Raw genomic sequence first — 5,116 nt, forward strand, 5'->3', positions numbered from 1 at the left:
TCCGCACCTGTCGCACGCCGTTTAGCACAGGATAGGTATTAAAACTAGCCCAGCGTTCAGGCGTATGACTAAGTACCGTTCCATATGGTCGCAGCGATTCAGTAACCATCGATTCTGGCACCTCAAACGGCAACTCAAAGATCCGAATGACCCTCACACCCAAACCTGAAGGAGCTACTGTTACATCGCTGATATGGCCATCAGAGTGTCGAAATTTAAAGCCTCTTTGTGCAGCAGAGAGAGTTCTTGTACACGCAGCTTCATCGGTCATCTTTACGTACATTGTACTGCTTACAATGGACAGCTGTATTCCAATTATGTCTGCAGCAGGTAAACGAACTTCTTCCCTCAAAAAACGCTCTATTTCGAAAGCTTTGGGTCTGGCAAATTCGTTGTCGAACGTAAATTGGAGCGTAGTCTTTCGAAAATTGTGTGCCATGGCGATCGAGTCAGACAACAACACGCGCGAGTACCGGCGGTGTAAACACTTCCTCGTTCACGCGCGCCCGCGGCCGGGACAGCAGGTCCGTGCCGCGCCACTGCCTAAAGCAGACGTGAGCCACCGCGGGCACAGAGAATAGTGCGTCTGCAGGGACTTAACCCTTGCACGCTCCCCGTGAGATCCACATTGGACATGTTGGGAATGTGGATCTCACGGGGAGCGTGCAAGGGATAAGTCCCTGCAGACGCACTATCCTCCGTGCCCGCGGTGGCTCAGATGGATAGAGCGTCTGCCATGTAAGCAGGAGATCCCGGGTTCGAGTCCCGGTCGGGGCACACATTTTCAACATGTCCCCAACGAAGTGTATCAACGCCTGCTTGCAGCTAGGGTGTCTATTTAATTATCAATTAATGACTAAATGTTGCATATGGACAAAATCAGAAAAAAGGTAGCTAAAGTTTGGTATCTTGAAATAGGAATAAGTTATGAGAGAAGGTACAAGAGAGACATACATGATCTCATGAGAAGTGTCCAGACAGCCCTTTGTACTGGGGAACTGACCAGCAGATGTCACGAAAAGCGGACGTAATAGAATAAAAGGAGGTGGGGCGTGTTGTATTGCGTGTAGAGAAGAAGGAACATCAGAACGGGTGGCCAAGAAGCTGGATATCAGCCGAGTAACAAATCCTCTATCATGTACATTTCAGCATTTCCGAGACTGCCAAAATCGACTATTGGTAACGTGATTGTGAAGGGCAAACGCAAAGTTACAACCACTACTAAACCAAGGCCTGGTAGAGATCACGTACTCACAGAGGGTCACGGTAGACTAAAAAATCACATGAAATCGACGGAAGGAATCACTAGTGAGATTCAAAGTGGTAAAAGCGGTTCATCTAGCACAATGACTCTGCACATCTGTACGAAACCAGCGGTCTACAGTGGCCGAGCATCACAAGCCAAATATTTCTGGAGCCAAATGATAGGCGACGGTCTAGGTGGTGCAGAGGGCCACTGAACAGTGGATGACAGGAAACGAGCAATTTGGACTGATGAATCACTCTATAGCCTGTGCCAATCTCTTGGAAGAGTTTTGATGTGGCGAACGCCTGGAGAACCGTACGTGCCATTGTGTGTAACGCCAACAGTGGACTATGGAAGAGATGGTGTTACGGTGTGAGTGTGTGTGTGTGTGTGTGTGTGTTTCTTGGTTGTTGTTGATTACCTTACTGCACTTAACTAATCACTCAGTGCGAGAAGATATCCCCACATCTACCAGCATTGTGTACTGCCTACAGTAGAGCTACAATTCAGAGATGATGGTTGTATCGGTAGGACTTTGCACGCTGTAATAAAGAAATAATTGTGAGGCAATCGTTTGTGAACAATAATATTCCTGGATCGGACTTGACTGGCCAGACTCCCGACCTATGCCCAGTGGTTAACTAGAACGTCGCCTTCGCTCCAGACCCCAACACCCAATACCACTACTTTCTCCTTTGTCGGATCTGGAGAAATAATGGTACGCAATGTCTCCACTGATATTGAGATATCTCATTGAAAGTTACCCTAGCTGAGTTAACGCCGTCATAAATGCGAATATCGGACACACTCGACACTAAATGTAAACAGTCGAAGCGGAATCTGCAGCCAAGTGGGAGGAAATGCGCGGGTCCAGGGTCTGTATATGATGTGCTAAATTGTTAATAGGAACGAATACAGCACAAGTGCTAAAATTTGGAGCATTGCTACCAAGAGAGAGGAGCAGAGAACTGCATCAAACCAATCTTTTGAATGATCCTCTAAAAACAATGATTTGTGTTGGTTCGATCGTTGTTGGATTTGAGAAAGCCGACCAAACAGAGAGGTCATCGGTTCCTTTGAAAGGAATCATACCGGCATTTGCCCGAAGTGATTTAGGGAGATCACGGAAAACCTAAATTAGAATGGCCGGATGCGGTTTTTAGCCGTCGTCCTCCGGAATGCGAGCCCCGTATGCTAACCACTGCGCCATCTCGCTCTGTTAATGATCTGCGGTTTATCGTATATAAAATGTATTGTGTCTATGACAGTGGCACTAGTTCTTCCCGTCTTTATAATTTTCACAAACATTTCGTAATGAATCATTCACCTTGTAACGGAGTGTACGCCGGTTTGCCGCTTCCAGGAAGATTGAAACAATGTGCTGGATCTTGATTCGAGCGTGAAGCCTTGCATTTCCCGAGAAAATATTCTTAGAGTCTGATCCATCAAGGCACATACAATCTCCCATTACAGCTATACATCTGTCAGTAGCTTTCCGAACTTCATTGAAAGCTTTCCTGCGTATGTTGTGGGGCTAGCACCACTGAAACGAAAGATATTGGTTAGAAATGGCTTCGCCTAAACATACAGGATTGTTTCTAGAATGAATTTTTCACTCTGCAGTGGACTGTTCTCTGTTTTGAAACTTCCAGACACACTGTGTTCTGGAAGCAGCATTGAAACTGGAACCTTTGTATTTCGTGGACGATACCACACCACTGAACTATATAAGCGGACTCACAGCTCTCCCACGGGGATTTACTTGCTGTAAAGCTCAGTTGTTAAGATCTATGTGTGCGAAATACACGTCTCTAGATGTGAATCACAGTGTGGCATATACTTACGATCTGCCGGGACGTTTCTTTCGAATTTCACACCTCAAACATGTCGTTAGGTCGAATTTTCATTATTTTTCTTGAACTGTTTTCTATTTAAGCCATATTTTCGAGAGTGTTGCAAAATTTCCTCGTTACCGAAACTTAATTTTTTATCCTTATTACTTTACTATCATCTTGTTGTAGGAAAATCTGTATGCACTCAGCGCCTTTAAAGAGATGTACCACTCACAGTTTAAGCCTAGTGTACAGAAAATTATGCTGCCCTTGTGTTTGATCCATTTCAATGGCCCATGTCGCTAGGCCTTTCATCCCGCTAATGGGCCGTCGGCAGGACCTATCTGGGCCCGAACTCTCGACCCCAGTAATCACGCCCGCCTCGGATTACGGCCACGCCTGTCCTGCGACCGTAATGCCTCCACCAGATAATGTGGCCTCCCGGAGCCCCTGCGCATTGTCACTGCGTCTCTGATGGTTCTGGAGAAGCTGTCGATGGTATTGTCGTCCTCTTGCGACTCGTACTTGCTGCCTTGCACGTCCGCAATATAAATAGACACAAATGCTTTCAGAAATGGTTTCTTAGCTTCGATTAATTTCTGTTTGAAATTACCAAAAGTCATTATTTTAATAGTTAAATTCTGTGCTGTGTAATGGAACTGTTCAATACATCCCTTTTTTCGTCAATAATCGGAGAACCCGTTACATTATAATTCATAACAAGTTCCAGAGACAAAGAAAATGCTGTTAGTACATACTCCATCTTCTACATGTAAATGTACAAGGATAAAACGTAATACTGAGATACTATTAACTATTTTATAAGAAACATTTATTTTTTTGTATCTCTAATGTACTTTACAATACTTTTCTGTTCTGAAATAAAGAATCTTTACATTTAGTCTAATAATCGTACTTATTGTTTTCCACAAGTGTTCAAAAAGGTAAAATCCATAGAAAACTGTATTTCCTTTCGTTTCAAGAAAATTGATCAAATTCTAACCCTTTCGTCAGAGATATCAATTATATCGACAAAGTAAGCATATTTTTCTACTGAAATGGTTGTATCTCTGTTCTTCTTAACGTGGAGTATGTGTAATGTTTTGATGGAGGGCAGTTCTGAAGTTGTAAAGCGGTTCTTGTTTTGAGATGTAACAGATGGAAATTAGTAGTTCTTGTTTAGAAATGTGTTCCTGTGGGTGAAAACTGCAAAATATGGAATAAAATAATTTGGAAGAGAAAATACGTTCCTGTTTGATGTACGGATAATATGGTTCAAATGGCTCTGAACACTATGGGACTTAAAATCTGTGGTCATCAGTCCCCTAGAACTTAGAACTACTTAAACCTAACCAACCTAAGGACATCACACACATCCATGCCCGAGGCAGGATTCGAACCTGCGACCGTAGCAGTCATGCGGTTCCGGGCTGAGCGCCTAGAACCGCTAGACCACCGCGGCCGGCTGATGTACGGATAAACAGAAGCCGAACATCACTTTGTACTTTTAGCGTGAAGGAATCATAAATTGTGTTTAATAGCTGAAGATGCATAATCTCCAATACACACGCTGTAGTTGCGTAAAATTGATTACTTAACCACATTTTAATTACATTTTAACACATATTATGGTTCTAAACAGAGCAGAGGGGACAGAACTGACATACTTTTTCGATTAATTTCCGGACTATCCGTCGATTGTTTCTCTGAATGTCGGTGGCAGATCAGAAATAGTGAAAATAATATGGGAGAATCAATTTCCATCTCGTTCAAAATCGACGTCTCTCCACAAGGCAAAAACAATGTAGCAGTTCGTTGCTAATAATCTAAACGCCTTGCTTCCCGTCGTCGAATGCAGTAATGATTTCCTTTGGTTTCTTGTTCTCTTCTTCAGTCTCAAGTCTCGTTTGATGCAGTTCACCACTCCAATCTTTCCTGTGCAAGCCTTTTCATCTCTTCTTTAACTACTGCAACCTACGTCCGCCGGATGGGGCTTATTGTAGCCTTCGTCTGCTTCTACAATTTGTACACGCCTCAC

General features: G+C 43.7%; 1 non-coding gene across 1 annotated transcript; it reads left to right on the top strand.

Annotated features, from left to right (window-relative positions):
• The first annotated feature begins 702 nt into the window (after positions 1 to 702).
• Positions 703 to 777, top strand: Trnat-ugu. Its single transcript has one exon. It is a non-coding gene; the product is annotated as a tRNA-Thr (tRNA).
• Positions 778 to 5,116: the final 4,339 nt, after the last annotated feature.

This window comes from Schistocerca piceifrons, chromosome 7 (assembly GCF_021461385.2).
Source record: "Schistocerca piceifrons isolate TAMUIC-IGC-003096 chromosome 7, iqSchPice1.1, whole genome shotgun sequence".
Lineage (NCBI taxonomy): Eukaryota > Metazoa > Arthropoda > Insecta > Orthoptera > Acrididae > Schistocerca > Schistocerca piceifrons.